The sequence below is a fragment of the Ciconia boyciana genome, chromosome 1 (genome assembly GCF_034638445.1).
Source record: "Ciconia boyciana chromosome 1, ASM3463844v1, whole genome shotgun sequence".
Lineage (NCBI taxonomy): Eukaryota > Metazoa > Chordata > Aves > Ciconiiformes > Ciconiidae > Ciconia > Ciconia boyciana.
In genome coordinates, this window is record NC_132934.1 from 40,606,381 (window position 1) to 40,630,487 (window position 24,107).

The 24,107-nt window shown below is 37.7% G+C and overlaps 1 protein-coding gene across 5 annotated transcripts in view; it reads left to right on the forward strand.

Annotated features, from left to right (window-relative positions):
* The window catches only part of CNOT2 (CCR4-NOT transcription complex subunit 2), a 93,723-nt gene that overhangs the window by 12,281 nt on the left and 57,335 nt on the right, over positions 1-24,107 (forward strand). For 2 of the 5 annotated variants that reach the window (XM_072863498.1, XM_072863516.1), the window contains exon 2: positions 21,095-21,167. The exons of the other annotated variants lie outside the window; for them this stretch is intronic. The gene's annotated coding sequence lies outside the window, so the exon portion shown is untranslated. The remainder of the gene's footprint in view (positions 1-21,094; positions 21,168-24,107) is intronic. 5 annotated transcript variants of the gene reach the window in all.

Here is a 24,107-nt window from a genome sequence, read left to right on the forward strand (position 1 = left end):
GTTCACTCACTGAGGTTTTTCTTTTTTAATCCCGTTGTTCGGATCATGCTATCCAAAATTATAAGTAAATTCTGGATTAATGTTTTTCTCCCCAATTTCTTCATTACAGTTTCATGGAAGTGCTTTATAATATGTTTTTGAAGAAGTTTTATTTTGCCTCACTGAGGTGACAGCCATGCATTACAAAGAGAAACTGAGGCATTGGCTTAATATTTCATAACAGAAATACCTTTCATTTAATTTGCAGCTGTGAATGGTTAATGCTTCTGCATAGACTCTTGACATTTTCCAAGCAGAAGGCACTTGTGAAAATCTTTGTGTGGCTCCCCCGGCATTATTAAAATTAAAAAAAACCCAAACAAACAAAAAAACCCAACAGACAAACCTTAAGAGACAGGCATAAAATCAGTTTACTTATGTGACATTTAAACATCTTACTTAGACACGTTTTCTTTCTATAGTCTCTGCCTCATTAATCAGAAGAGGACAGAGGTACATCTTGACAGTGGTCCCTGATCCATTGACTGTACACCAAAAGAATGAGGAAATCCAGAAATGGTGGGTGTGAGTCCAGGGTCTGAAGCTCTGCATGCTGTAGTGGCTGGGTCTTTGGGACTCTCTGCTTTTGCATCAGCATCTTACACATCTGTCTCTTTCTCTCTGCAGTTTCTTTTTCTGTTCCTGTTCTGAACTCTAATTCCTCTTCTGGTTTCCTTCTCCTCTGTGTCCTAGCTAGCCTCCTGATGGCACCCAGCTGATTTTTAAGAGAATTAAAGTATTTCTCAGTCCTAGGATGAAGTGTCCTTAGCTATCCTATGACTACGCTTACATCCACACCGTTGCACAGAGGTCTCATGCAAGAAGGTGAAACATGCGTTGTAAAGCAGCAGAGAGAAGTTGTGAAATTCTGTTCGATCTCAGTGTAGCGTGTGAGTGGGGCGATATTGCAGAGTCTTACAACTGAAGCAGACTTGAGCAGATCTTCCTTGTGATGGTACATAGTGCCTTCCTAAGACAAGAACATGCCCTGCTTGTCAGTGTTGCATGGCATTCAAGTGCTAGAGCATCCCAACAGACTAGATTTTAAAATGTTTTCAGCTGGAGTGGGGATATTGTCCTGTTTAAAAACATTCAGAAATGATTGAATTATCTTAGCTACTTAAAAAAAAATAATCTGATCAGTTTGGCCTGAAAGATGGTTAAAGGAGGTATTTGGGCATAAAAGGCTTGTGCATTCTGTAATTTGGCCAAGTGAATGAATAAGGGGTCTTAAAAGCAATGACTAAGGTTACCTAACACAGTATTACTGCCTGTGCTGTCTGTAACAATGTGAGTTGCTCTTAAAAGTAAAACCACATCTGTATGTTTTCATAGCTTTTTCGTCTTCCAAAGTAGTGCATTTGGAGGCAATTTTAAACAAGGCCCAGATTAAAGTGCATTTCATGTGCATGCAGTTTATTATGCAGTTCTCTGAATATGGAGTGTAAGAAGAGCTGTAGAAAATTTCTGGAAAATTGTTAGTCTAGAAGTGTTGGATAAACCTCAAATTACAGGATTGTTTTCAGAATTCCTAACTTTAAAACATGATACAGTTTTCAAAGTGAGTTAATCTGCCCAAGATTTCTTTTGAAAATGGCACTGGAGTTAAATGCTTAGAAAAAGTATTTTTGCTCTCTCGATTTTTTTTTTGTTTTGTTTTCTGAAAAGAAGCTTCACTTGAGGAGAGAATTTGTATCTGCAAGAAGATTACTGGCATTTATGAAAATGGATTGGAAAGCAGGGGTTGGCTGTAACTTCATAGTTAAGGAATGACTACCATTGCTACATTAAAAAAAAAAGTTTGTGTTGTAAATGAAGACACTTTAGTTGTAAGGGTATAGGAGGATTATGTAATGAGGAAAAGGGTGAAGCAATTAAAAGGGAAAGTGTTTGTTACAAGAGGAGTGAATGTTCTCAGGTGAGGTGAAGGTTTTAGTTTTATTTGGTGTGTTCACCTCCATTAAAACTATCGTGAAAATAGTGAAGATGTCTATTCAAGTAGTATGTGACTCATTTTCTCCTCTTCTTTGTATTTTACAAGTGTGGCAGTTAATACCCAGACTCAGCGATAAATCTTTGGGTGTCAGGATCCACATTTATCCCACATATCATCTTCCACTTAATTTTAATGCATGAGGTGAAATTTCTCTCTTCTGACTTCAGCTGGCTAAAAGGTAGGCGTCTAGGCCTCTGGAAGTCCAGGGAAAGAAATGGAAGAACTTCTTATGTATCCTTGAAAACACATGCATATACCAGAAATGCGGATTTGCTCTCTGAATGAATAAGCATAACTGAACAAAGTACATGTGTTACTGTAATGTGTATAACAGGTCATACAGCCTGTGTAAGCGCTGCAGTACCCTTTTCCTCCTTTTCAGACTATACTTGTGGCAGTACACATATAGCAAATCTATATGTTACGCAAATATGCTGCAAATAATGAACAATCAGTAATTTTCACTAGGATAGACTTACAATGTGTACCATGACATTGTGAGTTGCTGGAGTAAAACTTTCCCCTTTTTGCTTCAGCTGCCAGGTAGAGGGATTTTTTTCTTATTATACGGGTCTCATTTTCTGCCTGTAACCCAGGGTTTTGGTAAAAATCTTCCTATATAAATAGGCAGTAGCAATGCTAGATTTATGCTAAAGCATAAGAACCTAAATAAGTCTTGTATCACTATAGCAATTGCATTATAATGTATTAACAATTGTGAAACCTTTGAATAATCTTTAAAATAACAAAACAAAACACGCAACAAGGTATAGTCAGTAGAACCCCTATGGGATTATGCATTTTTTGAAGACTGCCTCCATGTGCCTGTGTGAGTAGTATTTATTGAGATCACAAATGATAATGTGCTTAGCATATTTTCCTGTGAGGGATCACATACTTTCTTCTCCCCCCTCTGTCAGGCCTGTATTGTGGTGTTTGTCCTTCTCGGTGAAGGGCCTGTATCGAATTATGGTTTGTTTACTGGCTCTTCTGACCTCAGGCACAGCGCCTCTGGGATCTTTCCTCTTTGTCTGGGAAAAACAGTCTGTAGTTTATAAAATTTGTTTAGATTCTTTTGGCTGAAAAGTGTGATAATTTTTTAATGTATAATTTTATAATGATGTCCGTGTAGTGTTAGTGCATAGTTTTGTTAATTTTGCAGACTCTTAGTGTGTGCTTCCTCCTTCAGATGCATATATAAATCATTGCCAGTTTTGACTAAAAATATGTTTAAGTTACAGTTTTGTGCTTATTTTTAGAGAATCAGAACAGTATAAATTGGATTAGGTGTAGAATATGCAGAATAAAAAGTTAGCGAGCTGTGCAATTTTTGCTCAGTAAATGACTTGGTGTCCTCCAGTTGGTCTTTAGATCTATCGTGAGAAAGCCCTTACTGGGCCACCGTGCTAACGGTATGAAGTTAGCCCAAGGTACTAACCTTGCTTATAAAAACCTCCTTAAAATATGAGGTAGACTTCTTGTCACCAATTTCTGTGTCCTGACAAAGTTCTAAATCAGGCTATGTTGCTTTTCAGGGTCTTTTTTAGTTTTTTTTAATTGAAGTTTTGTTTATCTCTGTCAAGTATGTAACGTACTCAAAAATCACTAAATTTTAACACTTTGGAAACTCATCTTTATGATGTGTTTGTTCTTTAAATTGGCTATTAGACTTTACAACTGTAGAAATGTGCTTGATACTGATGGACTTACTATAAACATTTACTGTGAAAACTTTTTTTTTTTTAAAAGAGGAGTTCTGGATCAGTAAGAAATGTAATGGTAGAAATCTAATTTTCTGAAAAGAAGTAGGTATGGAAGTGGTTAAGGGAGCCTCTGTTAGGGCAGCAGAAGTATATTACTCCCGTATACATCATGTAACTGACACATGTTAATCATGATGCACTTCAAAGGATAAACTACTGAAACGATTTCTTTCATTTAGGCTTTTATCTTGGGATGTTTGGTAGTAATTTAGGAATGCTTTACTCTGAAAGAAAAGTATCAGTTGGTTAATTGTATTTAATTGAAAACTTTTTCTTAAAGGATTTTTTACACTGGAGCCATACTAAATGACATTAAATAGTAACTATGCCAATTAGGAAAGATGATGATCTTTCATACTTTAGCTAAAACTTTTAACTTAACCTTTCATGTGGTTTTGAAGATTCTTGAAGGGCCAATTCTTTTAAAAAGTAAAATTCATTTTGTGTTAAGCATCAGCCTTGCTGGATTTAATTTCAGTATTAAAACCTGTAGTTTCTCACTCTTGCGGGTAATAAATTTAATAGTGAAGATGATTCTTTTTTTTTTCTTCTTTTGTCATCCTGTTACAGAGAAGTCTAGGGATTTCTGGAATTTTTCAATTTTTTTTTAAATTCTGTAGTGGAAAGTATATGTTTAGTCTTGATTTGCAAACATGAGTTGCAATCTCCAAGTTGATATGCCATCAGATAGATATTACAAAATTGGGCAATCATTTCTTTACATATAGATTTGTTTTGAGGGATGATATAACCTGAGGTTGTGGCTTTGCTACATTTTGCATTTTTGCAGAAGTTAGTGAACAGTTCTGAAGTGAACTTCTTCCTTATAGAACCTTGTTATGGGAAAAGTAAAATTTACGATTGTATATTGAAGGGTGCCTCAAAACATCTCAAACTCACAGTATCACTTGCATTAAACCAAGTTAATAGTTCAAATTTTTATCCGAGAAACAGCAAATCGCACCACTGCAGTCTAATACAGTGCAGAGAAATGCCTGTTTTACCACTAGCTATTGCAGAGGACTCTGATCCTGACCTCAAGATCAGAATGGTGAGTAAAGGAGATACCAAAATTAAAAGCATGATATCCACTTAAAAATATCTTTAGCTTGTGTCCCGATAGGAGACTGACAGTACTGTCTTCTGTTTGTTTCAAAGCACATATTTGTTAAGCAAACACTGTGGATTATTGGGATGCTTAAAGCTACCTGATGGACTTCCTAAGTAATGTCTCTGTTAACCCTTTAAGTAAATATTGTCTCTGTTAAAGGGTTAACAGAAACATTACTTAGGCATTAAGTCTAACTTCCCTCAGTTAGCTCAAAGGACTTTCCCTTAGGGTTGTTATGGAAAGTAAATGTCCAGATCCAGGGATTCCTCTGCTGTGGCCAAGTTAGGAGAGGGACAGCTGATTCTGGATTTCCCGTCTTAGAGATCAGTGTCCTGGGAGGTACTAGTATTTGATAAACAGATACCATACAAGACTGTAGGAGGGTGTCCCCTGAAATGCTGTTTAAGGGTTTATAAAGTCATTAAACTGTTCTTCATTTATATGATTTCTCTGATTCCTTGGAGCTGGTCTTGCAGCTCGCCATTCCAAGGGCAGAGAGGGATAATCTGTCTCTTAGAATTATTTTTACTTCTGTGCCTTTCTTGAAGATGTCAGTGTTACCATTCATAGCTTGCAAAAGGTGTTTTGTATAGGAATTGAAAAGCATTAGATGGAGAGATTTTAGAAAAAGTGTGGGAATGTAAAAAGCAATGAAGGTCTTGGACAATGTGGGCTGTTCAGGACAGTGTCCCATTTTTTTCTCTCTTGGAAGCAAGAGACAGAAACCATTTATGCAAGGTGCTGGTTCCCCCTAGAAAGAGATTAGGGAAGAACGATCTAAACCTATTTTGCTTTACTTCTGTGGTGTCAGCCTTCTGAGTGGAATGTCAACTGCAAAGCAATAGCTTTGATACAGCTGTGTCTGAGCAGACTATGATCTTCACCACCACAAAGCGCTTTGCCTCTCCTTTTTTTTTTTTTTTTTCCTTCATTCATAAAAGCTTCCTGGCAAACAACGGCCTGCCAGCACAGGTATCTGTATGACGGAAATGAGCAAATAAACATAAACCCAGGAGATCCTGCCAGTCCGTAACTGGCTACAAAGTTGCTGTGAGAACTGGTGGAGAAGTTGGTTGGCAGAGCCTGCTCTGATAAATGTGGAAAGTTGTTTTTTCACTATTCATTGCTAGGCAGGCTTGCAAGCACTGCCTTAGGCTTTAACAATTATCTCTGATTTCCAGCAAGGCAGCTGAATTAGAGAACTGCTACATCAGGGAAAGACAGGAACAAGTTTCTAAAGAGATATTTCAGGTAGTTTGCTGGGCTCTTCTCCAGCTGAAACATCATCTAGAAAGCTATTGCTGTTCTTGGTCCTTCTCACAAAATTAGATTTTGGAGGTCATAGGTGGAATATGTCATAGATGGAGCAAGGTTCTGGCTCGCCAACTAATTTAAACATGTCATTGAAGTAAGATACTGTGCGTCTGTTTATGATGTGACTCGTATGATACTTCACGGAGTATCCATTTGAAATTGTCTGAATCGAGGTGAAGTCCAAGATCCTTTTCTGTATAGGATGCCTTTTTCTGTAACTGTCTGTAGCAAGTATACTTCTTCTGCGCACATATCCAGAATAATTTCTGCATTTTTGTTCTGCTTTGATGCCTACTTGAAGGCGAGTATCATACCAGTAAGCAAGTGGGTAGAAAGGTCCTGTTGTTTTCTGTGTCAGTGTTACCTTTTTACAAAAGTCACTTGATAAGCTACTAACCCAAAATAGAAAAGGTCTGTTGGGACAGATCTGCGAAGTGAGTTATGGTAAAATAAACTTTATGGGGGAGAAACTTCAAATCTGTCGTCTTGCATTGCTCTAGACTCCTCTCAGTTTTCTTCATTTTGTTTTTGTTCTGTTTTTATCTATATGGCTGTCTTATCCAAAGGTAGCTTTCTGGTATTTTCCTAACAGTCAAATTACTTCTCAGCTTCTTTAAGTGTGTCTGTTTCCAGGAGCCAGACCTTCCCCCTTTCTAGTAGCAAGTCCTAAGTCTGGCTCTTGGCTGCTGCAGGCTGAGTATCCGTTACAATAGGCTTATAGAATTTATTTCTCTAGGAATAACAGTTTTTGTAGTAAGTTCTGTTTGTCTCACTTCTCAAACTTTAGAGAAACAGAAGCTGCATTCCTTGCATTCTGTCCATAGGGAGGGAATGAAGGAGGGAACCTGTGCCTTTCAGTAAGGAGTACAAACCTGGGATGTGCTCTTTTGTGTAGTAGCAAAATATGCTAACAATTCCCCATAACTTTTGTTGTGTTACTACTCTCAGCTGGTTAAGGTCTATCCAGTACTAACAAATACTCAGTGCAAAATTTTAGCTTTAGAGACTCATTGATAATGCGCAAAGGAAGGAAAAGTAGAATAACTCCTATCATATTAATTCTCATTGTCAATCTTTGATAATACTGTCAGCCCTATTTTCCCTATCTGTTGCTTTTGGTGTTTAAGTGGTACTGTCTGAGACCTTTGGGTGTTTTTTCCCTTGTCTCAGTTGCTTTTTATGCTCTTGTCAGAAGTGAGTGAAAATGGATATAGGGCATGTCCAATTCAACTCAAAGCAAACTCTAAGAGACCTAATATTTAGTCATCTTTTTATCTAAACATAAACTGTGCTAGTATGGTTTTTTTCTTTATTATGAGAATATATTGAACTTTCCAAAAAATGGTTTTGCATATTGATATACAGTTACAACTTAAGTTACAACTTACATTAAGTTACAACTTAAGACATATTTGGAAGTCCAGATATGTACAAAAGCAGAGATTATACCAGCATTATTTTTTTAATTGATTTGTCATGGAAGGTTTTCAAATACTTTTTTTTGTTACTGTATTGTTACAGGAGCTATTTTTAAGGGACGAAAGGCCAGTAAATACATAGCAAGAAAAATTTGAATATGAGGCAGCCTGGGGATGATACTATTGGGAAAACTTATTAAAAATATTATATATTTTTATATTCAAATCTATGTAAATATCATTATCTCTAGTGTTGACTGTGGAGCATTTTTTTGAATGTTTTATTATGCATACATATCTTTTAATCTTAATTACATATAGTCAGTTAAGAAGGTCTCTGGGTGCTCCTTCCTAGAAGCTTAATTAATTTTAAATACTGCAGGAGAAGGGTTTAGCATACATAGTAACATTTGTAATACTGAAATTTGATGTAGAGCCTTAAGTGTTCTGATGCACCTTCCCTTAAAAGAATGGTTCTTAATATATTGTAAAATAATCAAAGCAGAGCTCTGTATAGCTCTATTTATAAGAGTGCCTGTGTAATGACACATTTTTAATTACAACATCCTTGTGCTTTCAGATATATCTGTGCTTACTTTAGAAAGCGAGCTTTTTTTTTCTTTAGCTGTCATCTAAATATTACTAGTGCCTCTTAAGAACTGATGAGTGGAATTACTGTTCTAGTCCATCAACAAATTAAGAGTGTGGAGTGGCATAGACAATACTGAAATAATTTGATCTAACGAGTTCTTGCATTGTCATCTGCAGTACAGCAAAAGAAAAGTTTGCCCATTTAGCTCTTGCAATTTAAAGAGCAAAAGGCTGAATAGTTTTCTGACTTGAGAACGAGCATGTTTATGAGAGAGGATATGAGTAAGCTTCACGTTGTTCCTAGGTACTTTGGATTTACCTTTCAGGAATAAAGAAGAGATTTCTGATCAAAGGCAAAATAACCTGGACACTGAGCAGCTGGAAGAGATGTGCAGATTGGTTAATTGACAGGGCTACCTTCCTCCTTCCTGTAAAGGGAATGTAAAATCTGGATGCGCCTTTGAAGGAGGAGTTGTAGCCATACTTTTACATGTTAAATGCAATTAGATTCTTGTAATCTTGCTTAATAATTATAGGTACTCTGCAAAGACTGAAATGTTTGAAGAATTTGAAATTGTTATCTGTTTCCCAGTGCTGAAACTTAAGCAGTAAAGTCGAAATTTTTAGTGTACCTGGCCAAAGACAGTTATGCAGGTGAACATTCAGTTATGAAAGAATAAGCTATATTATTTAATGTGAAAACCAACTTTTCTCGAAATTCCTGTATGAAGGATATATTATTAGTGGGGAGTTGTAGATAATTGTATTTTCTTGTATTTTCTCCTTGAATTTTTTGCTTGCTGTCTGTTTAAAACAAGAGGAGGGAAAAATGAAGGGAAAGGGGAAGAGCTGTTCTACAACCCTCTTTCCTTCAAAAAAAAAAAAAAAATGTGGGGGGCAACTTAGTTTTCAGATCTTAATTTAGAATAGACTGGGCCATGTTGGTATCGGTAGGATTCCCTGTGTGTAAAAGCACCTGCATTCAGGGAGACATTGTCCCCAGTCCCCCACTAAATGTAGCTTGATTTGAGACATATGAGTTTCTGATTTGACTTCAATGAGGCTGATTGTGTACATAGTGTTTCCACTTGAGGAGTAGGTTGTGTAAAAAGAAAATAGAAGAGTGATTGAAGAGGGGCTGCTGATTGTTTTAAGTTGACATTTTCTAATAACACATTTTGAATATTTTACCATGAGGCCTTTTTTATTTCTTCAAATACCTTTTTTCCCTCTGCATCTCAGTTGCTGATCTACAGTTTGCTGCAGAAAGTCTTTTATATGTCAGCAAAGGTATCTTGCTAGTCTGTTCTCTTCTTCCTCCTCGTGCACCCTGTGCTGCCTGCTGGCTCTTCAGGGGCAGGGCTGTTTCTGCTGTTTGTCACTGTTAGATGCTGCGGTTGGTCTGGGCGCGCGGGAGTGCATGAGCAGCGCACAGCGTCGATGGACGAACCCGGAAGTGCTGGTAAGAGTGAAACCAGTGATCTGCAAAGTGCTCTCAAACCAACTAAGCAAAAATACTAACAATATTTTGAGTAACTTTTGCTGATGATTAGGCGTTTGTTTGCAAGCAGAGCTGACAGGTGCATAAACCACTGTTTCACGGTTTTAACAAAGTCGGCAAGAGGTATTGATTGAAGTCGTGTACTCTTGTCTCTCTAAGGATATATATTAGGGGTGAAGGCATATCTCCTTATCCTTGTAATAGTAAGTCCTACTTAGGAGATCGGTAGCTGTTTGTCATGAATTGCACTTTTATTTTGCTCTGTTATTGTTGCTGCATTACTGTAAAATTGCTGTACCGGCAACCTAAAAATAAGGACATTTTGGGATTATCTAATATCTTAATAGATCTAATCTTATATCTTAATATCCACTTATCTTATATCTCAGAGGAATCTAATGTCTTAATATCCACTTAAATAGCAGTGGATAAAATGCTTGAAACATTCATGGGATTTTGTACTGTGGTGTCAGGTTAAATGGAAAGATTGGAGAACAAAGATACAGCCATTTTGGGCTATATTGTTTGAGTAAATTGAACAAAATAGCTCTGCATCAGAGCTTGACTGTGCTAGACTTGCACAGGTGCGTGTTTGTAGCTCCACATAAACATACGATGCTTGAAGAATTAAGGAGAATGAAACTTGGAGAAGTATAATCCATTAGATGAAATAGAATGAAATCCAGTTTCAGTGTAAAATTTGATTTAGCTGCAATGATATATACTGACCAACTTCAAACAAGAAAGCAGGAATAGTGCAGGTGTGCTGAGATGAGTGGTGTCAATTCATGCTGAACTCCCAGTGTGCAGAAGCTGAGTTGTCACTGTCAGGACTGTCTCAGTTCCGTTTCCGCAGTCACCGTGCCAAATGCTGCTTGAGCTGTACAGCTGGGGCTCAGATACTACGTTCAACAGTTTGAGAAGTATTTAGTTAATGTGTTAACATCTTTGCCCAAACTTCTGATTGAATGTAATACTCCTTTAACTATACTAAAAAAAAAAGTTACTTTTGCAGGTTTCTGACAGATGTGAGGATTGTTTTACCTTTGAGGCATGAGCCGCATGTGTGTTTGCGCAGAGAATCTTGTATGCCCACAGCTACTTGAACCAGATACCTCTTCTCCTTTGCAGTTGGTGTTTAGCTGGAGTATTCTTGGTGCCCTCCCCTGATTGCTGACAACACTTTGCTATTTTTCTTTTTCCCTGAGCTGCACAGTTTTTCACTCAGAGTTTCTGGCCTTTAAATCTACTCGCCCTACTTGTCATTGGTATCTGTGGTAGTGGCTTGATGGTCTCTTCAAGCTGTGTGTGCTATAGGGCCAAAAGAGGGTGGCTAGGTGCAAAAGCTTTTGTTTACCTCTTTCTTAAACAGCAGATGAGATGGATGCCTGTTAACTTAACCTGTCTGAGCATGTGCTCCAGGCTGTGGATTTGTGCAGTACGTTAGTGTTAGTGGATCTCTGTCTTCCCCACATCATCTGGGAGTAAAATAACTTCTCTTTACAATACAGGTCTTCGCCATCTTTGTCCTTCAGAGAGAGCACCACCCCCAGGTGCTAGTGGGACAATGGCTGTACTTCTGGGATTTAACTGCAGGCACTGTAATGTCCAAGTATTAGAAACAGAAGAGGGAAGGGAAGCATCCTACAATCTCATGGATATTCTGCGGTAGCTGGCAGTAGCTGGGCTGTTCTTACCTGCTGGTGTGGCCAAAGCACAACTGTGCTTTGCTGCAGACCTCTGCTTCCTCAGCTGTTGGAAATAAAGGTCAGAAGTTCCAGGCTCCTAGGAGGATATTTTTGGTATTGCCTTCATATCTGGCTGTCTTGACACAATCAGAGAAGTTTTAATAGTCAGAGTTTAAGGATGGGTGTTCTAAGAAAGCCCAGGATATGCAAGAACATACCTGTGTTTTGCCAAAATGCTTTTATCTGTTGTAGAGGATCTACCTTTTAATAAACCTGTGCCGTTCAGCCTGAAAACAGATGATCTTTCATTTTGTCAGGGTTTCTAGCTGGCGGTGACGTCCATTGAGCATCTTTAGCACCCGCCCCCCCGGTAAGGTGGCTTTTACACTGCTTGAAGACCTCAGCTTCAGCTTTTCCTTACTCTTTGTTCAGGCTTGCAGAAAAATACTGTCAGAGTTGAAGGCTTCGCAAGCGTTACCTCCAGTACCTATGACCCATCTATATTCCCTCTGTTGGTATTGTTCTAGGTGTCCCAGCAGGTTTGTATCACCCGCTTTGTCCCGTCCCCCCCCGCCTACAGTTTCCTTTCTCTAAATTAAAAAAAAACAAAACAAAACCCACAACAAACTCTCTCTCCTGTTCTTGATACACTAGCCACAAGTCTTAACCAGTTGTGCTACTACTGTCCTACAGTTCATCACTGCCTTTCCCTTTCTGGAGTCAGGGTGTGGACTTTCACTGTATACTAGAGAAAGTTTCATTGCGTTGCAGAGGAAAAGGATTTTACAGCCTTTTTTTCTAATAGCAAAAAGGAGGAGAAAGATGGAGTAATTTTAGAATTATGCATTCATCTTCTCCCCTCCCTTTCCCTTAGGGCTTCAGGACTGGCCGTTCTCTTGGCCAGTCAGGAAAGAAACTGGTGTATCTCTTGATTTCAAGATACTGGTATGGAAATACAGAAGTGAGCGTCACAGAGGAAGTATCTTTATTTTTTAGTGATGCAAATTGCTAACAGTAAAATATCTGGTTGATTGGCTTCTTTATGGCACTAAGGTATGATGGTGATGTCTCCTTTCTCTTCATAATAATGAAATAGGGGTCTCTTAATTAAGAGACTCAAGAAACTGTATTGTTGACTTGAAACATCTTTTTTTTTCTCAGTGGAAGATAAACTTCGAGCCCAGTGCCCAGAAATTTTGCTTACGTCCTATCAGTTGGATGTAGCTGACTGGGGTGATTCTGGACACAGTATCTGTGAAGCCTTTTCTGCCTTGGTGGGTTCAGAACCATTAAGTCTTGGTCTAGATGCCTGTCCTACCACCTAGAGTAAGGCCCTTATGATTGTCATAATAATGGATTACTCCTTCCAATATAAAGTTTAATTTGAATTAGTTTTACTTAATCTAGGATGGGATGCACAGGTCTTGCAGTTTAGAGTTGCTCGTCCCATCGAAGCAGAAATGTTGCATCAGCTTTCTGGAGCTTTTCAGTGAAGTGGAGTGGCTGACAGGTCACTGTCTTTGGGTGACAGTGATGGTGTGTATCGCTACAGTATAGCAATATTGAAGAAAATATTGTGAAGTCACATGTTGTTTACCAAGATCAAATAAATTAACGAGTCAGGGGTTGAGTTTGCCTTTAGTTTGTTTTCTGGGTGTTTAGAGTACCTTAGCAAAAGTCTGAGTCACTTCATGGCTTTGACTCTGAATGGGAGACTTGGACCAGTGTGTTAGAGGTGGACATCTACAGATGGATCTCTGTCAACTCTGTTACCATTCAGAGAAAAAGTCTTGAAATATCAATTCTGTTAATTTTAGTGCTGCAGTGATGTGTGTTGGTATTTGCACACCTTAGAGAGCATAGCAGGGTCAAAATTTGCCTTGGACCAGTGAGAAAGTTGATTGCTCTTTTAAGTGCTGTCCATGCTCCTGTTTGGACCTGCTTCTGCATCTTGTTGGGAACCTGAAGGTACTTGTCAGTTTCCTTTTTCCAGCAGTAATGTCTTCCAGTTTTTAAGATAATATTCATTTAATGTTTCTTGAATTAAAATTTGGGATTAAAATAATGATCGCCTACAATGGATATTTTGAAATTTCCTTTATTGATAGGAGAACCACTGAAAAAAAGCTCGAATGGTTTGGGTAGCTGTAATTTCCAGGTAACGGAACAAATATGTGAGACCATAAAAGCATGTAGTATCAACAGGAAATTGTGTGATTTCATTGATACTGTAAACACTTACCTATACTGGCCCAAACCAGATAGTTACTTTTTTTTTAAAATTCCTTTTTGGCCATATATCCATTTGAAGTTCCTTTTATCTGCATGTTTATTCATAGAGAGCCTGTGTTACATCTGTGAAATGTGGACCGAGTCAGTGTCTTTGGAATGCTGCAATTTTGTGCATTTTTGTGGTGACATTTACTTGCCCTTTTTTATCTGTTTAGAAAATCTTTGACAATCTGAAATCTAACTAAATGAATGCTTCATCATTTTTAGTCATCTTTATTAAAAGTAAGTAGTCTTCCCATAGGAAATTCACTTAAGACAGATGAAATCTTCAGTGTATATGCCCATCCCAGATACTGAGGAAGACATCAGTTTGTGCACAGATAAGAGATGTGGATTTTAAAGTTATGTTGTCAGACGTGCAATATGAGGAGGAATTAAAAGTGAAGGATGAAAAGGAGTTGTCAAATCATACAGGCTAATGAAGAAATTTGAAAGGAGCAAGTTGAAAAATGTTATTGAATGTGAATATTGTTAGCCAGAAATTGAATATCTGCTTAGGTTTTATGACTTCGAATACCCTTCTATTACTCTTTTGTGAACTTTTCAGGGGGAGGGGGATAAAAGGAAGCTTACATTATAGGAGTCTTGTATTATCAAATTAAAAAAAAACAAACAACCAAACAAAAAAACCCAAAACCCAACAAAACAACAAGCAACAACAAAACCAAATGTAAGTGCTACCAGTTTGTAAAGCTTTTGAAGTCTGTAGTCTGCAGGGAGACCTTTTTCTTGAGATATGCATGTACACATGTATTTGTGTGTGTGTGTGTGTGTATGTGTGTATATCTTGATATATGGGTTGTTATACCCTTGCCCCCTAACTTTGGTGAAATGGAAATCTTTGTTCTGCTAGGATTGTTCGGTCATCTGCATGATGCAAGTGAACAAGAATGTAGTTGTAAGGTGCCAAGTAGAGGAGTTTATTTTTTTTGTCAAGTAAACTGGACAGAGAAGTATGCAGAAATGTGAATATTGTAGGATGATCTCTCTGTTAATATGTTAAAGCTATTAATTAAAACTTCCCTGCATTATTTGTCTTCATAATAGTCAGATGGTGACTTTTTCTGAATGGAAACTATTACTGTATTTTGGACTTTTATATGGAAAGAAAGGTAATCTTTCTGTTCTTATTTCCTGAAGTGGTTAAAGGGGAAACTGATACTAGAACAAGCTTCAAGTATTTCTTTTTCCCTACTTCATTTTACCTGCATAGTAGGAAGTTGTAGAAGCCTTACTTGGATATTTCTGTGCGTCTGTACTTATCAAGTGTGACACTCGGGTCATGTAGGGGAGCTTGTCCGCAACGTAGCTGCTTTGATAGCTGTCTTCCACTCAGGTTAATAGCGGTAGTGTCTATGGTAAAAGATAATTCAAGATTATGAGGCCTTTGTGTTTAATGTTTGTTTTCTGTTAACTACCTTTTGTGTAGTCATTTTGTGCTCCTGCCAAAGCTCTACATGTATGAGCAGTTTGTAAATAATTTTTGACTGTTTTAAGTGCAGATCATTGGTGTCTGTTCTACTTCAGGCTTCAAGTGCTGCATCCTGAGATACTAATGGCAATTTAGAGCCATCTTAGATGAGTGTAAGATGCTGTTGAAATAGAGTATGTGAGAGCATAAGTAAATGAGCTGCAGATAAATACAGTAAGTGGTAAACTTTGCATTAGTTTATTGTGCATGGTTAATTAATTAGTCATTTTAGATGGTGGTTGCATTTCTGTGTGACAAATAAAACAATGATATTCTCTTTAGCATGAGCCATTAGAATTCTGGTGTGACAAATTTAGGATTACTGGTTTTGTTCCAATCAGTAAGATCAGAGGAAATGTAAAGTATGCTCAGCTAAATGCAGGGGCTAGGTCTGCCTTGCTTATATTTAATTACTAACAAGTTTGAAATCTGGTTCACGTATCTCTCCAGCCTCCCTTTATAGTCAGTTGATAGAGGTCACTCTAGGGAGCGATTCCTCCCCGATACTTCTCTTTACTGACTATAAAGCAAGCCTAAGTGTTGCTTTTGAAAGCGGGATTCTTCATGCAGCTGTCTGTGTCTGATCTCTTCCATTACTGACAAAAACCTTGTGCTGCAGATTTGCTTGGTTTGGTGGAGCATGCAAAAGGGCCTCACTACCTAGAGAAACCTTTTCTTTCTATTTATGCATTAGTACAGAGAGGAGGAGGGAGCTATTTTTCTGGAGGGGGGGAAAAAAAAAATTCTCTCAACAGTTTGTTCCTGAAAATGACCTAGAGTGGTTGGGGTTAGGATCACTGACCAGCTGAAGGTTTTGCAAGTACATAAGGTCAAAGCAGTATAGGAATATTGGAATTTGAAGGAAGATGCTGAAATAAATTTAATTTTAAACTATAACAACAGCAAATCAAAGTTGAAAATAATGAAACTGTTCATCAGTCAAGACTAAAGAGTATGAGACTACAGAGAAAATATCTTTCAAAGGAATTCTTCTATGGGGAAAAATGCAGGCAACCTTCTCCAGTATTCAAAATGCAAATATTAAACTAGTGTATCACAAATAGAAGCAATCTATATTATCTGAACTTGGTGGAGAGGAAATGTTATGCAAAATGACATGCATGTTTTATATGTTTTAGCATAAACACTGTTTTGACATTTTTACTGGGAGTTGTAAATTAAATAATGAAACCTTTCCAATAGCAAAATACTTCCTGTTGTCCTTACTGTGTGTAACCTAAAGTCTTAACATCAGAGACATCTTTTGTTTTAGCTTTGCATTAATCCATGTTAAAGTTTGGAATGCTTGAAGAAGTATTTTCCAGTTTTCCTGGCCCTTAACATGTATTTTTTTGTTAGGATTGGTTTGTGTGGAGACAGTTGTCCAAGCTGTGTAGTCTGGAATTCAAAGTGGGACTGGGTCAATAGGAATACTGCATAATATTTCTGAAAATCAAAGGAGGGCATGTTTGAGAAAATGTTTGAATTTTCTGTGGTTCTGTCAAATTTATTGTTAATACTCATTTTTTCTTTTTTTAAAAAACAGATTGTTACTAGTTTTTTGTGACCTTTACTCCTCTGTGTCTAACTTTCTTTTTAAAATAAGATAGTTCTTCGAGTGTGTCGTCTTTGTGGGGGTTTTTTTGGTTGTTGTTTTGGTTGTTTTTTCTTGTTAATGCTTTTCTTCAGTTTGTTAGAATGGAGGGTCAGTCACTTGGTTGAGGTTTTGGAAAACCTAAACCTATGCTATAGATTGAATTTGACTTGGGTATTGCTCTTGAAGCTTAATCTGGAAAAGATTTAGTACAAAACCAAACTGTGCTAAAGCAATCCAGTATCCTCCTGTGGAGGAGCAGAAGATCTGAGTAGAAGGGAAGCAGTAGATACTGTATATTTTAAGAAGAACTTTTGGCACATGCTGGTATGGTCTACATAACTAAGCTAAGGAGGTATGTCCTAGATTAAAGCTGCTACAAGTTGTCTGGAAAACTGTAGTATAAGTACTTCACTGTGTAACTGTAGGGAAACTAGATTTTATATGGATTTTCTGGAGTCTTGTCGATATTTTCCTGAACTGTTGGGTGATAGAAGAGGAAGTAAATGTACCCATTTTGCATAAAAAAGCAAATACAGAGATGACAAACGGTACAAATATATAATGAGGAGTACTGCTTAATTAGCAGGGAAGTATGTAGTGCGTAACAAGCCATTCACACTGGCAGTGCCTTGTTGAGGGAGAGAGGGAAGCAGATGTTGTTCCAGGATGTATACCTAGGAGTGCCTGTATCCAAATCATAGTGAAATACCGTTGCTGTGGTTGAAGATGTTAGGACTTCACATGGATTATTGTTCTTATAGAAGTACATTAACTGTTGAAGGACTAAAAATGAACATGGGTCTTGCAAAGACGGCCCAGAAGAGCAGGGTGGAAGAACTGGAGCTGCTCTCCTCTGGGAATGAGTACAATGCTGTGCCTCATGAGTGCAAAAGGAGAGGGAGAGGAAAAGCTGTTCTTTGCCCTCTGGGAAGGGATAAGATCTTAATGATGTTTGTACAAAGGGGTTTTTCGAAGGCTGGAGGGAGTTTTGGTAAGTATGGTCAGACACTGGCATAGGTTCCTCAGGGAGGTTGTGTAAGGTAGGTCTGTCATGGGCCCTAGAGCCAGTAATAGTGTTACCAAGTACATGATGGCTCCTGCCTTCTGCAGAAGTGAAAGCTCAGGAGGAGCCAGGGACTACCATCCAGGAGATGGTAGCAGCTGCTAGCCTCTCTTGAGTATGAGGTATCTCTTTGCTAGGAGAATTTCCCATTTCCTGCAAAATTCTTAATCAACAAATTAACATCTATTTTGGAAAAGAAGAATGCAGCTTGATGCACAGCCTTTGGGCCGAAAAATTCTCATTTCTCATAGAACACTGAGAACAAAAGCCGTATAATGAAGTGGAATTACAGTGATTTTAATCAGTATAAAATTTGTGTGTATATGTGAAATAGGCTAATATTTGTATTAGCATGTTGTCTTCTCAATATAACATTATATACGTATGTAACAAAATGAAGACTGGCGTTTTCTCATTCAAATTGTATTTATTTTCAATTTGTTTTGACTATAGTGCTCTAAAGGCATATTTTCGTACTTGACTAAGGTCCTACTCATGCTTTCTTAATCCCTGTCCCAGGGATGACAAGGCTGGAGTGTTGTGGAATTTCATCAGTGCTGTTTGAATTGGCCTGGTAGAGATTGCATTATAATGTCATGATGTTTTTCTTCTGCTGGAACTGAACACAAAGCTGCTTTGGTGTACTTGATGCTGTAAAGAGATGAGAGGGAGGAGGTGAAACCCAGCTACTTCTGTGGCACTGCCTAGAGAGGCTTTGCAACCCAAGTCCTTTCCTTTCTTGCAAAGGAAAGGGGAAGTCCAGTTTTGTGCTGAAATTATGATACTTAGTTAGTGATTATACCCTAAAACCAGTTGCTTATGCTGTGACTAACTTTATAATATCTATTCAGTAAAAGAATATAACCCTTTCTCTCTAATTTCTCTTATGATTTTATTTCATTTGCATGTCAAATTGGTGGGAGCACGCACCATACAGGTTTATAGGACTGGATGAAAGAGCCATTCCACGTGTAGCAAGTCTGAATTTAATGAAATAAAAGAAACTTAATACAGTCTGAATCATTACAGTGCTAGAAGAAATACTTAATATTGTCAAGTTTATGGATGCTAGAACTGAAATCATAACATTTTAAGACAAGTAAAGAAAGCAGTGTTACTGAATGTGGGGTAGATGCATTCTGAGTTTAGAACCTACCTGGAAGGGAGTCTTGGAAACTCTAAAGTTTTATGTCTTAACGGTGTTGCAGCTTTCTAAGGATCCAGTCCCTTGTCAGGCAGAAAACATCAGTCTGCCTGTAAGACGTCAATGATATAATTTGTATTTTTATAGCAAATGTAGTTCTTATAAAAATCCCTTTCTCAAAAATAAACCTGTGGATTTTCCACAGTATTTGGCACCATTTCCATTTTGTCAGGTGAAGAACCAGCTGTCAGGCACAACCTTATACCAACAGTGCCAAGTCGTACTTGTGTTGGGCAGTGCCACTGCTGTTTGCTAGTGCTGGCGAAGGGAGAGCGTGTCTAGATTTTCTGGCATAGGCACCTGACTTGTGAGGCCTGGTCTCTTCACAGAACCAGGCAAATCTGAAACTTTCTTCTTACTTTATTGGTGGTGTATATTGACTTTGCAGCCTTTGGAAGTGGAAGGAGGAGGACAGCAGCTTGCCTGGTGTCCTATGGTTTCTTTGCAGGACATGATGAGGCTGGGCGTGCATCAGGATGGTATAGCAATGTCAGAGATGGCAGCCTCTCCTGCTTTGCTTCCTCCTATTGCCCCACCATTGGCAAATTATGGTTTTGGTTGTGTGGTGTAGCCCTGTCACTGGGGCCACACTCGAATCACTCGGGGACCACAGGGGTAACCGCTGTGGGCCTGCGGAACTTGGTTGCTTTCTTCAGACACTTAAGTCCATGTTCAGTGGTAGCCACTTTGAATAGGTCCCCTAGTGTATCAGTGCTTCAGTGATATTTTCAGTGAAGTGTTTTTGTTGAATTGCTTAAAGCTGAAGAAAAAGTTTTGCAGAATAAGTGTACGTGATTAGCAGGTCTGCTTTGAAATTTTGCCGCTCTTCTGAGGTGAGGAACCTTAGGAAAGTATTGTGAGAAGGGACGGTGCAAAACGCTTGGTGGAGTTCTATCCTGTAGCTGCAGTACTCACAACTGGTTTTGCTGTGCCTCTTCTGGGATCACTCTTAACAGTGTGAATGTGCCTTTTGGTTTTTTGGTGGAAAAAAAATTACAACTTTATCATTGCATGCACCAGCTGGTTCCTTCACTAGCTTAGGGTCCTAGAATACCACTCTGAGTTCAAGGCTCGGGTGATGTGGTTTTTCACTGATGTAGTTGTTCATTTCCTGTACCAGTTACAGCCAGAACATACTGATTTTGGAGATCCTGAAAGGTCAGAGCTTCTGCTTTCCAAATTGGTTTTTGGGTTTTTTTGTGTTGGGGTTGTTTTTTTTTTTCTTTCCCATCATTTCTTCAGTGAACCAAAATTTCTGTCAGGAATGGTTTTTGTTTCCTTCCTTTTCCTTTGGATTTGGAAACACAGATTCTGTGCTTCCAGCTTCTGGCTGTGTTTCTCCAGTCATCTCTGAAAACTGTTGGGGCATGAATTTGTGCTTGTTTCCCTGCTGTCCCAAGGGTGGTTCGGAAGCATTTCTGTATTTCTTGTAAGGAGACGAAGTTCCCTTTAAGGTATACAATAGAAAGAATCTGCCTGTATTCAAGTTTTTTTGGGTTTAGCAGAGAATAAAATATGCACAGCTAAAAATAATTTTGGGAGCATTTGTGATTTCTTATGTGGTTTTCTTATGAGACTAATTCTGTATTATTTTTAGAATAACTTGTCTTTACAGGATCAAGGCATTTGTGCCTTCCTGTTTGGACAAAGGATCTGTAGATATGTTAGATCTCTGTAGCCTTTTATTTCATGTTGTGAACTCCTTTCTTTTTCGGGGGGGGTGGTGGGTGGGTGGGAAGCTTACTACTGATTGATCTTTTTCCTAAGTCTCCAAAATGGTACTAATTTTGTTTTTAAAATGAAATTTGACAGTTAATGACTCCTGCTTTATTTTGTGTGTGGTTATTGCTTTTACTGCATTTGGTTTTTTGCTTTAAAACTACTCGAAGCTTTTTATTTTAAATTTATTTTTATATTATTTTCAGCGCACTAAATGTTTTGAAATGGATTTTTTTCCTGTTTATGGAACAGTAAGAATTTTAAGAAGCTTGGAAGATAATAATGTATTTTTACTAATAATGTTTTATTAATCTACTTCATTTACAGGAAGTGGTCATCGGTCAAAATTTGCTTACCTCAGCAGAGACAAAAAATTAATGGGCAAAAGTACAGTGTGTAGGTAGGTAGCTATTTTCAGTGCACTTAAGGTTCTTTGAGGAGAACCTTATTCTAAGGGAGTGGGATAGCTATCAAAACATAAGATTTGCTCTTTAAAATATTCAGGCAGTAGATTCAACAATGAGGTGTTGAAGGAAGTGGCTTTGAAGTATATTAATGTGCTCCCTACTTTATGATATTTTATTAAAAAGTGCCTTGGAATAATGCATATGTGCATTTGTGTGGTAGAGAGAAATTGAAACAAGTATATTTACTTTTATATGTGCTTTTAAAAATTTTGCAAATATTTTTCTTTAATATATGTAAACAAAGTATTCTTTCTGATAGTTTCCCAAATTTGAACATAACTTACCTAATGTAAGTTATAAAGGGATTGGGCACAGGCATCTTTATTTTGTTGACTGTTGGTGCTTTACTACATTCAGTGCATTGAAATGTAGTGCAATAATTGTTAATACTTCAGTATATTCTTTTCTTTTACAGTATTCTGTAATCATAACAAAAGTTAGTCAAGGTTCCATGATTGTAACTTTGCAGCAGTAGTACCGTACAGTGGGTGGGTGAGTTCTGCATTTTGGCATGCAAATAACAATCACATTTTATTTATCCCCTTAAAAAAAAAAATAAAATAAATCCTGATTAAAAATTTTAACATTAACATAGTCTGCTCTACAAATAAATGTTCTTTGGAATCCCTAGTGTTCCTTCAGCTCAACTAGCAAAGGCTAAAAAAATCCCTGAAAACAACTTGGTTTTGTTCATACAGAACTGTGTTAATAGTTATATAGGATATTTCAGGATAGCATTGCATTTAATTCAATAAAATCATCTTTGAAGACAGAAGGTTCAATTTCAGGACTGTTTTGTTTTATCTTTGCATGACTAAAGTAAAAATTCAGTGGTTTTGGTTTTTTATTGCAAGTCTCAAACTGTGGTGCTATATAATGTAGCCAGTTTTTGTATTTATGGCCTAAAAGTAGAGTAGGAAGGAGGTGACACTTCTAAATGGGGTACTATGCCATTTTAAAAGTAAAATTTGTTAAATTCCTGTGAGCTAGGAAGGAATTTCAGAGGACTGCAGACTGTGGGTTAATTAGAACCTACAAATTATTGGGGAAAAAAAAAAGTGAACGTGTTAAGAAGACGTGGAGTTAAAAACATACCAGTTAACTTTTGGGGTTTTGCCAAATACCATGTTAAAGTAGCATGGACACGTTCGCAGGAACATGTCATGGCATGTTTAAGATTCATTAAAATAAGATGAGCAGAAGAGTCAGTAAACCTCAAGAATAGCTTACTTTTGTGATTACTCTGTTTTACATTTTGGCAATATGTTTTTGAATTTAATGATACATTGTGGAAAGTCCCAGAAGTAATTTTGAGGAGTTCTTCCTTTCATTTGTCAGGTATTGTTTGTTATGTTCAGTTTGAGGATTTAAGTGTGAATGTGAACTTTTCTCCTATGTGCTCCTAGCTCTTGCCCCAGAATACCAAACTACTTGGGAAAAAGTTATGCTTGGCACAGGTCAGTTTCTTGTTCCTCAGAATAATTTATCAGTGTGTTGCTTTTGCTTCCAAGGCAGTCTCCAGACTGTTTTGGCTTTCCTAGAGCAAAGCTGCGTAAGTAGTTTACCATTAGAGAGTGTGCCTTTTCACTAATAGTGTCTGAGAATGATTTTTTTGTAGCATAATGTGTTTCTCTTCAGTCTCCCATGTAGTGCTTGAAAGAAGCTGAGATCTGAGCAGCCTGTAGTGTGGAATTACAGTTCCCTATGCAGGTGAAGGCTCAGCTTCGAGAGCCAATGTTTAAAGTACAGCAATGGAGTATGCAGACTGGTAACCAGGAGTTTGAGAAGTTGCAGTTCCAGATATTGTTAGTATCAGGCAGACAAAAGCTGTCCTGACTTAACTGCTATGATAAGGAAGGCAGGTGACTGTTCTTGTTCATGAATTTATTTGTTCTCAACCAGGCAATAGGATCACTTCTTAAAGCCAGAAATCCTTGAGACAGATGCAGACACTAGGGTATGGGGAGTAAGGACTGGTATAGCTTGGGTGCTCCTAGGCATGTGATTCAGGAGTGGCAGTGCAGCCCTCCTTATTTAAATTTGAACTAGATCTGATACTTCATGAAGCAGTACCAGACAGACCTGTTTTGAAATACTGGATTCACAGATGAAAAGTCACTCATTTATTGAGAGTAATCTTCAGCTCTGTTCTTTCTGCAGTATTAAAATGGGTTTGTCTTATAAAAGAAATCTGCTTTGGTTTGCATTCTTTTATTTCTGTTGTTGCTCTTTTCCAGTCTCTAGCACTTTTGATACCAAGAAAATTCACAGAAACCTCTCACAGAAGACTATACCTAATGTATGTTTTGCTTCCCTTAAAAGAAGGTATTTTAGAACAGAGGGATGCTTTTGTGAGAATGTTTTCAGATGTGGGTTTTTGTTTGTATTAAGTCCTTGAGAACAGATTTGTTGCTTGTAACTACTTTATTCTTGTTCAATTTCAGAGACCCTGATTTAGAGGATATGTCAGTCCCTATGAATGTATATGGGGGGGAGGGAACAAACTGTAAAATTCTACTTCAATATAAAGTGTAAGACCGATGATAAAAGTTAGTAGTCTTTACAGAAGGAAACTGGAGAATCCTTGTAGAGAACAGCACGCATGCTCTGCTCTTGATGAGAAGAAATTAGGAAGCCTCAATCCAGAGCAAAAGATCAGGTAGGAAATATTAGAAGTCAGTAAGTTCCCAGAGGAACTCCTGTCTTTCTCCTGATTAGGCTAAGTCCCAGCTTTTCTTCCTTAGAAATTTGTTGGATCACTATAAATAATTGAGATCTGAAATAACTTTTCCTCTGAAACTTATCAGAATTGTGATAAGAAAGCAAGCTGTTAAACTGGAAAACAATCATAAAAGGAGGAAAATAGAACTGAC